At 35.2% G+C, this 13,776-nt stretch overlaps 1 non-coding gene and 1 pseudogene across 2 annotated transcripts in view; one reads left to right on the forward strand and one right to left on the reverse strand.

Annotated features, from left to right (window-relative positions):
* LOC110773051 (TMV resistance protein N-like) overlaps positions 1 to 13,776 on the reverse strand; it is a 53,118-nt pseudogene that overhangs the window by 33,874 nt on the left and 5,468 nt on the right. The gene's annotated exons all lie outside the window — the stretch shown is intronic.
* On the forward strand, positions 7,810 to 7,881 carry TRNAH-GUG (transfer RNA histidin (anticodon GUG)). The gene has a single exon. It is a non-coding gene; the product is annotated as a tRNA-His (tRNA).

The following is a 13,776-nucleotide window of genomic DNA, read 5'->3' on the forward strand; positions in this document are numbered from 1 at the left end:
TCAACACCATAAATCCCATCCAACTTGCTTTTCAATCACGTCTCTCAACTTTATCTCGAGAAGAAAATCCATTCTTTTTTTTCTTTTTCTTTTTTGGCTATATCACACCACTAATTGAATTTCAGAAATTTAATTAATACACAAAATTGTCTGAGTCAAAAAGAAAAATAATGTTACAGTAAGCACACGGTTTCTCTGGCCTTCAATGGGAGTCCAAGTCTTCTTGGGCAATGAGTAATTTCTTTTGCTTTTTCAATAAATAGCTAGCCTCAGAAAAAAGGAGATATTAGTGGCCACCAGCTTACAGAGAGAGAGGGGAGAAAAGGATGAAGGGTGCATTTTTGCTCACCACTTTAATCATAGGTGTACCTTCACCATCCTCCTCAATGCTTGACACGTATCCATAGACATAACCATAGTTAACTTTTGCTTTGTATTTATGGAATCATAGTTATGTCTATGGACACGTGTCAAGCATTGAGAGGGTGGTGAGGGTACACCTATGATTAAAGTGGTGAGCAAAAATACTCCCAAAGATGAAACCGTGTTACAGCACGCACATGCTCTCTTGTCAGTTATAATTTGCTTTTCAATGAAGAGGCCAATTATTTGAATGGTTGGTTTCTTGGTTTAAACTGTTGTGAGATTTAATTGAAGGAAATATCAAGGCAATTACTTGATCTTTTCATCACAATATATATGGAGTAAAAAGAGAACAATGGATCAAATAATAATCACGAAATTTGGTTAAGGCATCAAGGATTTTCCTTTTCTCTACAATAACTACTTATGATCCGTCTAGAACTCATCAATAAAGAGAATAAAAAAACACTTTTGTTTACGATGAGAAAAGAAACGAAAAATTTAAAAGTTCTCAAGCAATTTGTCAAATAGGCATCCATTGTTGCATCCCTTAATACGCAAATGTATCACAGATTCTACGACCACGTTTTGTATCTTTTTTTTTTTTTTTGGTCTGGAAATCATGTTGCATTCAAGAAACCCCAAAACAGGGAAAGAGATACAACAGAAGGCTAAAGTCACGAGGAGCCAACAGAAGGCAAGAAACAAATTACAAAACAGGGCCAGACATGCAGGGCCGGCCCTGGGGGTAGGCAAGAAGGGCCTTGGCCATGGGCCTCCAATTAAGGGGGCCCCAAAATTTTTTATATTATATATATATATATATATTTTATTGTCCAACTAAAAATTAAAAAATTAAAAAAAAAAACAGAAAGTCAGCGTTGTAATTGAACGAGGAAGGCTCTTCCTCTTCCCATTCAGAAACTCTTTGTTTCCTACGCCACACAGCCAGCCAAGAGCAACAGCCCCTTTCCTAATTATTTCTCCATGGAGCTCTATTTAATACATCGATCTCTTAATAATCCACCATTATATTTTTCTCTGTTATTCCCATCTCCCTTCAATCCATTATCCATATCCTTTATTTTCAGTTTCTATCATCTTTCTCATATCAGATTCATATTATAACCCTAAGTTTCAATCTCACCCAAAAAGCTCACAAATTGTCTTTGAGATTGATGGTGACCAAGAGGGGAGGAGCATGAGAAACTGAAAAGGTAATCAGATTTATAATTTTTTTCTTTATATTTGTTCCTACCCAGCAAACTATTGTTTCAATTCAATTTCCAATAGGAACAAAACACAGAGAGATATAGAGTGGTAATCAGATTATTGTTCAGATTTTATTCTTGTCTAACTTGTTTTTTGTCTCTACGAAACTCCGCAAAGGATAATTATAGATTCATACTGGCACTCTAATTTGACTTTTCTAGATATCAAGCCGCTAACTTACAGCATACATCTAGCTCACTTAATTTGGATTTGTTTCTAAGGCAAAACATCCTCTGCTTGGTGGAGATAATCTCCCAAGTCTCCTTATATAAGTCGCTATAAAACTGCACAATGACATCTACTAAACTTTTCTTAACAAAAGCTTGCATATATCTTATCATTGCAGATGTACATGAATCAGGTGGAGGTACGGAGTGGAGTTTCTCAAAGTGCTAGAAGATCAAGGATTTTTCAGTGTTTTATTGTACTTTTAATGTTACAGTTTTTACTTTTTTGATTGTAAATGGTGCAGAGGAAATCAAGCAGCTATTTGATAAAGGGAAAGCTTCAGATATTTGCACATTGTAATGGGATGGATCTCTTATTGGCTGCCTGTTTGGGAGGAAGAAGGCTACAGGAAGATTTTGTACCCATCCAAATTTGCTGCAACCATTTCATGTGTTGTTTTTAAAGCTGATTTTGCTAAACTCATGTGATGAAGCTTGAAGCCATAAGCTAATCTTAAGGGAAAGGGTTTAGTATTTTGAACAAACACTTAGTTTTAATGTATCTTGACATGTTCCCATTATTGGTTGTTGGAATGTTGGTTTGTAAATTTTTAATTTCCTTCATGATATTAAATACGTAATCAGAATTTTTTTGTTTTATATGGAGATATGGCTACACTCTACATAAAATCATTTTATTTGTTGTTTTTTTTGCAATTTCATATATACTAAAGGAAGGGGCCTCATTTAGTTTATTGCCTAGGGCCACCGAAAAGTCAGGGCCGGCCCTGCAGACATGGCTAGATTCCATCGGAGCCTAGAACAACAGTCCCTACCCTGCAAACTAGCTACTAAGAGATAATAAAACTAAACAGCAAATGCCTCATGAGGTGGACAAGGCAAACCATCAGAAGTTAGAACCCCAACGAGAGACAATGGTGGTCTGTCGACCCAACTTTGCAGTTTCATAGCTCTGTTACCTATCGACGCCGCTTTGTATCATATATATATATATATATATATATATATATATATATATATACAGTCCCGTTCTCTTGGACCATAGGAGTCCAAGAGACTTGTGGTCACCCACCCTTAGATTTAATCCAAAGACTGAGAAAAATTTACTTTAAAATATCTTTTTTCTTTTACCTTTTAAATTTCACTTAACAAAAAAGGAAAAAACTAAAAATTAAAAAACCAAAATCTGTTCTTCTTCCTCACACTGCCTGCCCCGACGTTCTGCTTCCTCCCATCGTTGCAGCCACAACAACTCTGACTGCTCAGAAAATGTCCAAGTCAAGTTTTCACTCTAGTGAATCGTCCTGTAGTTTCTGAGAGACTTGTGTTCCTTCTCTGTTACCAGTTTTTTATTTTCTCCCAACCATAGCAAAGCGTGTAATTGGTTGGTTTAAATTGGTTGGATTCCTATAGGTAGATAATATGATAGACAACTGCCTATAATTGGTTGAATTTGGTTAATTCGATGCTCCTTTACAATAGAGAAGTTGATTACTTTACAACTATGATATTGGTTGTGGTGTGTTCATATGTATGTAATTGATAACTGAATGTTATAAATGAATTTTGTTTTTACTAATAGTTAACTGATCTTGCTGCATTCTAGAAGTCTGTAAATGAATGAACTCTTTGTGTTTCTAGCTATAGAGAAGGAAAGGAAATCCACAACCAAAAATGGTAGTTTGCCACACAAATGAGTCAAAAGTCTCATTACTCAAAAATCCACAACAAAAAATGGTAGTTTGCCCATGGTGGTTAACACCTAAAAGAGGAGCAAATATCATTGCATAACGATTTGTATTGTAGGTTGTATCAAATACAACCACATCACCAAAATGTGTGTAAGCTTTCCTTGCAACAAAGTCAACCCAGAAACATCTAGTCATCCTATTATTATTATCTGTCTCAAACTTAAAAAAGAAATCGGAATCCTTATCTTCCTCCGATTTGAAGTACTCATATAACATTTCTGCATCATGACCCTTTATTTTCTCCCTTTCATCTCTCTCAAAATTTCTTAAATCTCTTTCTACAAACCCAACACTTTCATGTCCACCAGCTTGTGTCTCCAAGAGTTCGAATTGTTGATATAATGGAATGTTCACATTGGAAAACTTTTTTACCAACTTAATTTTTGTATCTGATACACCACGATGAGATCTTAACAAGTGTACTCTAGATGGTGTTGCAAGTGGATGCGTATGTTCCTCAATGAAAGTCTTAACTACAAAATTGAACCCATCATAAACTACTGTTAACTTTGCTTTGCAATTTTCACAAACATTACTTCGTTCTCTTTCTATTTGTGTAGACTCACTATCTTTTTTTTTTCTCCACGTCTCATCTATTTCACCTTCCTTAAAACAAACGTATCGTTTCCAAACAACCTCACCAATTTCTTTCTTTTTCTTCTCCTTACTAATTCTGACACTAAATCCAGCATCCTTTGCGTAATCATTGTAGAACTCATATGTTTCATCCAATGACTTCAATGACAACCCTGCTTTCGGTTTTTTATCATCTCTAACTTGAGGGATATAAAATTCATCTTTAGAAGACATCCATTCATCTAATGCATTTGCCATCACTCCTGCACTTAAATGTACCATAAGAAAATTAGTACAAACATATGTAATAAACAAAGGAAAAACTTGAATGGAAGAAATAAATAAATGAAGGTCTGGAAAAAGAAAAAGACAAAAAAAAACAGATTTTCACATTTAATCAGTAACAAACAGCATAGTTGCAAGAACCCCATAATAAGATTCATGTTTAACAAAGGAAAAACTCGAATAGAAGAACCTCAGTTGCAAGAACCCCAGATTGAGATTCATGCTTGTTCCAGTAGTTCTGAAATAAAAAATAACACAAACCCAATTGAAATTCTCAAATATGGGTTCATGATTTCAATTGTAAATGACCTTCGAATTAACCTAATTCAACTAATTCTAGGCAGTTGTTTATCATATTATCTAGCTATAGGAATTCAACCAATTCAAACCAAGCACTTACAGGCTTTGCTGTGGTTGGCAGAAAATAAAGACTTGGTAACAGAGAATGAGTCGCTCTGGATTTTCGCTTGCTACGCCGGAGTCGGAGTTGTTGTGGCTGCAGCGATGGGAGGAAGCAGAACGTGGGGGCAGGCAAGGGTGGACGTACAGCTAGGCTGGAGTGGGCTCCAGCCTAGGGGAGATTTTTTTAATTTTAAATATGGAAAGGGAATTTTTTTAAATATTAAATATAGTTAAGTTTATTCCTACTCCAATAAATATTAGCCCACTACACCAAATAAATATAATAAACTAATAATAGCCCAATTTTAAGTAAAGTAAATAATAGCTTTATTTAAAATAAGCCCACTCCTGAAGCATATAGGAAATAATAAACAACAATCCAAACCTATATAAATTTGATTAGAAGTAGAACTCACGCTAAGGCTCTACCAACTTGACCTATTCTAATCGTATTGATATTGGGCTACACCCACAAAGAGCAAACATAAAAAAAATTCTTCTAGCCACCCAAAACGCCATATTTGAACCTTGAGCCTAGAGGAAATAGTTCTCCTCCTCTGAAAAATTGTACCAACCTATCTTCAGTGGGTTCTTCAATCTCGGTAAGTTTTTCTCTTTTTTTTTTTAATTTTATTTTATATATTCAATTTCCAATTTTAATTTTATTTTTGAAGTTGGACAATGTGTTTGATTTGATATTTATTTATATTTTGTACTTTTTGGTGTTATATTTGCTTGTAATGTGACTTTGTTTGATTTATAAAATTTTATTTACATTTTTGTTTCAAGAGAAAAAAGGCTTATAATATATCTCCTCTCAAAAAAAATATATATATTTAGCCTACCCCTATAAAAATTCATGGGTCCGCCATTGGGGGCAGGCAACGTGAGGAAGAAGAACAGATTTTGGGTTTTTAATTTTTAGTTTTTTCCTTTTTTGTTAAGTGAAATTTAAAAGGTAAAAGAAAAAAGATATTTTAAAGTAAATTTTTCTCAGCCCTTGGATTAAATCTAAGGGTGGGTGACCACAAGTCTCTTGGACTCCTGTGGTCCAAGAGAACAGGACTATGTATATATATCAGGATTTCTATTTTAATTTGTATTGGCCTTCATCTCTCTTTTTCATAACTACATCCTTATTTTTTTTCATAGCTACATCCATATTGCATGTGTCGTTTCTCAAACACCAACACCACAAATTATAAGCGTTTGACATAATGGCTAATTAAATGCCAATTAAGACATATAACCATTCTCGAATTATAGACGCTAGAATTGAATATATAGCAAGACCAAACAAAGCCTTACTAATAAATAATTTATCAAAGTAGCAGACATGCATACATAATTTTTTATAATCTTACCCAAAAAAAAAAATTCTTCGAGGAACCAACTTCTACAGACCAAAACTGTTTTATTAATTAATAGGTTTATCAACAGCAGGTGGTGATGGTGTTGACGGATATGATGGGCTTCATCACAATAACCCTTGAGTATATCAGTCTCCTCAGTTGTAATCCCTAGCGTGCCAAGCAAGGCAGGGCAACACAGATGCTCAATGGTTCGATTGGCTTCGCAACAGCCATGCCCTAAGAGCATCACCAGTGGGGGGGGTGTATATGGGGATGTATGTTAAATATACACCCCGAGCCACCGGAATCATCTCCAATGGGGAGATGTAAAGGGTTGTATATTTACATCACCTCCATGGAGATGCAAAATAAAATGTATATTTGCATCCATTTTTACATCATTTGCAGCCGGGATCCACCCGAGAAAAGAGATGAAAAATGAAGAAAAGTCAGCATAAAAGGCTGGGACCCACGGCTACAGTAATTGCTTGTATATTTGCATCCATTCACAATCCAACGATTCTTTTTGGATGAAATCATATCTTCTCCAAATTTAAATATTTTTAGGTCTATTTGTTTGAAAAAATAAAATTAACCTACTACAAAAAAAATTAATTTTATAAAGTTAACACAAAATAAAAATTTAACACAAAAACGAATTATACATCTTTAGATTTACATCGTTTCCCATTGGAGCAAAAAACGAATTTACACCCCCCGGAGGTGTAAAGGGGATGTAAAAGTGGCTTTACACCCCCGAATTTACACCCCCCACTGATGATGCTCTAAGTAAGTCTCACCATTCATTAAAAAAAAAACATGACAACCTCACTAGAACATGCCTGGAGCTAAAATAAAGAGTCCCAGCAATTCGATGATTCTTCATCCAAATTCAACCTGGCTTCGAGGTTCACATTCGATCCAATCAAGTTATAGTTCAAAAAGCAAGCACTAGTGGTGGCTATGAATAGTGGCATGGTCGTCGACAAAGCAAGAATAGTGAGAAGGAAGAGGTTGGAAGCTGCCATTTTCACTTTGCATGATTGAGAGATCGATGTGATGTGTGAGGAAGGTAGAATCCAAGGGTTTATATATAGAGGCCAGACAGAGTAAAAGGAATTTAGTGTTACAAAAACGTGCAAGGAGAGATGGGATGGTGAAGAGGCTTGTGAATCATAATTATTAATATCACTTATGCATGTGTTATTACAAAATTAGTGGGCAATTAAGACTTAAACAACTAATTAATCAATTGATCTTCCAACCGTGATCAGACAAATTAATGGACAAGTTTGTGATTGTTGGTTTGCCTTAGCTGGAGGCTGGAGTCGGTTTGTCTTGCTTCGGCTTCTCTCTTTGTACTTCCTTCTTATAGCTCCCTAATGATTTTCTCTCACGTGTAGGCAAACAACCGTACGTATAAGAGTAAAACACATTTCAATGGGCAGCCATCATTCACGAGTGGCCTAAAATTCCACAGAATCATAAGATGTAAGGTTCATATTGAATGAAAATTAAATCCCTTTTAAAGTTGTAAGTTCCTTTTGTCGCATTGAAATTGCTATAATACCAACACCATAATGTTATAAATATTAAATCAGAAGAAGTTTGGCAACAACAGTGGCTGTAGTTTAGTGGTAAGAATTCCACGTTGTGGCCGTGGAGACCTGGGCTCGAATCCCAGCAGCCACACATTTTAACTTCCTGTATTTGGGTTTTTTGTATATTTTCAGTTCTGTTTCCCTTGCTTATGAGTTTGCACCCAAAAAAAACTACCATTCTTTTTCCTTTATTTTTTTCTCTGAAACAAAAAGTTTAGGGGAACAGGAGGCTACCCCATTCTAGGGCCATGGCATACAAAGGCCTCTTTGACTTTGAGGACTTACAAAGGGGGTCTTACAGATTACCCACAAAAGGGATTGTCGACAACGGAACTCGAACCTATGCCTTAATAGCGAAGAGAATGAGCCTTACCAACTCAACCAACTCTTGTTGGCCATTCTTCTTTCTCTTTGAAGTCAATGAGGTATAGTTAAAATTAATCGAGCTTTTCCACCTTCACCTATCTGGGTAAAGGTTCGAAACCTCCATTCACCTAATAAATATATGTGTAAACCCCTCCATCCCCCTATCTCTTGTACTACAAACCAAAAAAACCCAAAAGAAAGAAGGTAGGCCTGTATAAAATCATTGGAATTGCGTACTGTAACCAACTAGCTATTGAGTCAGTGTTAGTTCTTTTCAATGCAGAAAGTACATTGATATATACTATATTAGTGGCTCTGGCTTTGCCAAAGTAGCAAGCGGCGCACTAGATAATTGCTCGGTGAAGATTGGCATTCATGAACACACAAATACATGATTTTGATTTTGAAGGTCAAAATTCATGAAGTTTTTGAGGAGCACAAAAGTCAAAATTAAATACTCACAAGCATAAATATTAATGCGCTCTTTATCTTCTTGACACAGAAAGTCATGAAGTTTTTGAGGAGCACAAAAGTCAAAATTAAATACTCACAAGAAGCATAAATATTAATGAACCATTGAGATGTTCATATCAAAAGGTAAATTAATTAGTGTTAGGAACAATTTTTGGTATATTGGCAATTTCCTGTTACAAAAACATAGGGTAGGTCTTTGCGTGTAATCTACAGTTTTCAAGTGACGTTCTGCTATCTTGGTTCAGTGTGGCTCAGAGACAATGCCAAGGTATGTTCTGCATCCATGCATTCATATTTGCATATTTGTAAGGTCATCAAAAGTGGTTGTCAGATGTACAAGACTGATATATGGTTTCAGTCTTACATAATCCAGTGCCTAGACATCAGTGAGTTTTTTAACGATGGTTTTATTTAAGTAAAAGGGTTCTGTTGTCTTTACATTGGGTTTTTTAATTAAGTGGCTTTATTTGTTCTAAAGAAATATTTTATTTGTTAAAAAGCCCATTTTTGCTAAAAGCCTTTTTTGGTCTCTGACCTAGTTTTTTTAAGCGTGGAATTTAAGAAAGGAACTTAGCCGTTTTTTTTGGTGTGTCTGCAATGTTGAAAAAGAGAGAACGACAAAAATATTCTTGCAGAGGTTTTTGAGAGTTCATATTGAAAACTCATGTGGCTGTTCCTTGTTAGCCTCCATGAGTGATTAAATCATCATCTTTTCATATATGTGTGAAGTCATGAGCATTATGCATGTTGGTGATCAACAATCGTGCCTTGAGGTGTGAGCAGCCGAGACCAGAGTTGTGCCATCTCTTGTTGACGAAGGAAGACAAGATCGCTGATTGGGTTGAGTAGCAAAGGCGAGTAGGCAAGTCTGCCTTGTGAGCGTTAGTTTTGTGAGTTGAGACTTGTAAGACCTTTTTGTATTCTTTCTCATAGTGATTTGTTCTTCGGCATAGTGCCCGCAGTTGTTTTCCTCATCTTGAGGTTTTTACTGCGTCAACATATCGTGTGTCCCTTTGTGCAATTGTTTGCGTTTTTATTTGAATTTATTCCGTTAGGTATTCTGGAGTTTTTTGTTTACAGGATTGTTGCTGTGTTTCAATCCTGCTGTGGTGTTTAAGTATTAAGAAACAGATCGGTTGGCCATTCTAGGGAATTTCAATTAGTCTATATTGTCGATACATAACTGTATTTGAATGTAGCTTCAAAGGTGCGATAATAAATTAAATAAGCTTGCTATTGGATTTTAATGATAAGTTTTTGTTGCTTAGTGCTTATGTTAACGTTACGGAAAACCTAAGATGGCAATACATCCAACAAGACTATATTGTCAAGGAGGTTATATTGTCATTGTAGATAATCAATTACTACTTTTTTTCTTTACAAACACTATTATAATTACATGACACTTCTAAAACCGGCCAATACACTCACAATAAGGTTAGCTAGTAACAATAAGTAAGTAGGTATCAAACTGATGATAAATATATATATCGGTAACGTTTTCGGAGAATGTTTTCTTAATCATATTGTTTTGGCCTCCATCTCTCCTTTTGATAACTACATCCATATTGCATGTGTCGAACACCAACATCACAAATTATAAGCAATTGACATAATGGCTAATTAAAAGCCAATTAAGAAATATAATCATTCTCGAATTTTGAGAGAATAGCGATAGGATTTTATTGATAGGATAAGACGTAACTAGTACAAAAAACCGGGCAATGTCGTCGGGGATTAGGCGAGTTTCTCTACACATACGGGCTCGGTCGTCGGACTAACTGAGTAGCCTTACCCGCTCAACTGCAATCAGGAGCGGGAACCTAACCACAGGTAGAGTACCCGCTCAACTGCAATCATTCTCGAATTATAGACACTAGAATTGAATATAGCAAGACCAAACAAAGCCTTACTAATTATTAATTTATTAAAATAGCAGACATGCATACATAATTTTTTATAATCTTACCCCAAAAAAAAAAATTCTTGGAGGAACCAACTTCTACATACCATAATTATTTTATTAATTAATAGGTTTATTAGCAACAGGTGATGATGGTGTCGACGAAGGGAATTCAATATGATGGGCTTCGTCACAATAACCCTTGAGTACATCAATCTCCTCGGTTGTAAACCCTAGCGTACCAAGCAAGGCAAGCCAACACTGATGCTCAATGGTTCGAATGGCTTTACAACAACCATGCCCTAAGTAAGTCTCACCATTCAGAAAAAAACATGACAACCTCACCAGAACATGCCTGAAGCTGAAACAAAGAGTTCCAACAGTCCGATGATTCTTCATCCAAATTCAACTTGACTTCGAGCCAATCAGGTTATAGTTCAAAGAGCGAGCACTAGTGGTGGCTATGAATGGTGGCATGGTCGACAACGCAAGAAGAGTGAGACGGCAGAGGTTAGAAGCTGCCATTTTCACTTTGGATGATTGAGAGATCGATGTGATGTGTGAGGAAGGGAGAATCCAAAGGTTTATATATAGAGGCCACAACAAGAGGAATTTAGATTTACAAAACCTTTACTTGCATGGAGAAAGGGGGTGGTGAAGAGGCTCGTCGATCATTATTATTAATATCACTCATGCATGTGTTATAATTAAGACTTAAAGAACTAATTAAATACTAATGAGCCGTTGAGATGTTCATATCAAAAAGTAAATTAATTAGTTTCAACAAACGTGGACAAATAATAACCAAAACCCTATATTGTCGATACATATTTTTGTATGTAGCTTCAAAGGTGAGATAATAAATTAAATAAGCTTGCTATTGAATTTTAATGATAAGTTTTTGTTGCTTAATGCTTATGTTAATGTTACTGAAAACCTAAGATGACAATGCGTCCAATGAGATACCATTACAATTTACTATTGGCCATGGACTCATGGAGGTTATGTTGTCATTGTAGATAATCAATTACTATATTTTTTGTTTTTACAAACGACTAGCATAATTACATGACACTTCTACAACGGGCATATACATTCACAATAAGGCTACACCATTACAATGAGGCTAGCTATAGTAGCCACAATTAACTAGGTATCAAACTAATGACAAATATATATATTGTTTTTGTCATTTATATGAGTTGAACCTAAGACCTCCTCCAAATAAGTGCAGACAAATACCACTCGATTTATTAGCTTTCTAAAAGTATTGTTAGAATTTAACTCCAAGTTTGCGATTTCTTTGATTTCTTGCTTGAAAATCAAAGTCATTGCTATCAACATGATTTTCAATAACCCTTGAATAATATTCATGAGTTTAAACAAAGTTTTTAGTTGTGATTTGAAGCTAATTAGAGAAAACTATCAAAATAAAATCACACCAATCAAAAATTAAAATCCAGACAAAACACAATGAAAAAAAACAATTCGATAATAATTATTGACAAGTTTTAAAACGAATAGCATATTTGGGAGGGTGAACTGCTGGGCTGCCTTGGGTAAAAAAAAACAACAACTGGGCTTTACAGATTGATGTGGATTGGGATTTACATATAATTTTGTTTATGGGGCTGGGTTGGGCTAATCCACTAATACCCAAATCACTAACATGATTCCTATTATACATGGTTCTAATGGTAAATTAATTTTCATCATCAACCCATATCATATGAATTTTGAAAAACTCAATCAATTTCAAACTTCATGCTCAAGGAAATATCACATTTTAAGGCCAGAAAAAGATGAAATATTATGACCTTCACCTACCCAACCCAAATGATGAAAACCTAAATGAGTACTTCACTTCTACCTCATTCATTCTTCATGGGGTCAAAACAAATGGGTCCTTCTTTTATAGGTAAACACTTTTTGTTTTGGTTAAACATTCTTCAATTAAGTCACATTTTACTTTAATCTAATCTAAACTACATAGAAGAGGATTCGAACTCAGATGCAGAGCGGTGAACACATTCTTTAATTTTTATTAAATAAAATGAATTGTAATAGTATGTCATCTAATGCAAACAATATGTACTTATTGCAGACAATTTGCTCATATCATAATCAACATAAATAACTTTTGTCTTCTGCCATCACAAAAACACTCCCCCCAAAAAAAAACATTATCTCAGAAAAATAAAAGTTCACAACAAAATTTACGATTTTTGTTTCACAGAATTGAAAGTTGAAGAAGGTACTGAAAGCCAATTCCACCGCGGGCTGTTTTTTATATGTTTTTTATATTTTACATTTATTTATGCCCAAGCCCAATTCCACCGACAAAATAGCACTCACAAGGCTCTTAACCCCAAGACTCAAGAGCATAAAAATATTATTTTATTATTTATAGGGCTACTACTAATCTGACAGCTACTGAAAGCCACAGACACAAAATCAATTCCACTGCCAGTCTGGTGGGGTCCTCTTGACACGTGGCACCTCTGGCACTGTACGATCAACTCGTATCTTAAACCATCTGGACCGCATATAAAATTAAAATAAAACAAATTATATATGCTTTGCTTTGCTCTATCTACCCTCTTTTTTACAATTTTGTTTTTTATTTTTCAATTTTTGGGTTTAATATCTTTTGCATTCCAATCTCCCAGTCGGAAAGTTTCTCCTGTGGCCGCAGCGGGTCCCAACCACTATGATTGTAACATGTGGAGTCCATCGTATACGTGTGGCTATCTGACAATTAAAAAGAAGACCTATAATAAGTAAATTTTGAATTAACATTCTTCTTCTTTGTTATATTGGAGGGAATTGAACTCTTAACCTATCTCAATGATAACCAGAGAATTGAACTCCTAACCTATCTCAATCTTAACTCTGGTTATCGTAAACTTCATACCACCAGTTAGGCTAACATCAAGAGCTTAAATTAACAATCTTCTTCTTGTAAGTAATGTTTCTTGACTCATTTGCATTTTCTTTGGTTAGGAAAAAAATAAGGAAGGAAAAGGAAGAAAGAAAAATATTAATTATTTTTATAAAAATAAAGAAAAATGAAAAATGACATGTCCCGTGCAGGTGGGAAAATTGACGGGTTGATGGAGCCAAAACCCGCGACCGAATGCCAGAAACCGAACGCCAAGCTCCCAAAAATCTACACGCTAATCCAATCACGACCGTCCATCACGTGATATGGGAAGAGCTAGAGCTCTGCTCTCCGGCGAATAA

The sequence above is a fragment of the Prunus avium genome, chromosome 8 (genome assembly GCF_965620075.1).
Source record: "Prunus avium chromosome 8, drPruAviu1.hap1.1, whole genome shotgun sequence".
Taxonomy (NCBI): Eukaryota; Viridiplantae; Streptophyta; class Magnoliopsida; order Rosales; family Rosaceae; genus Prunus; species Prunus avium.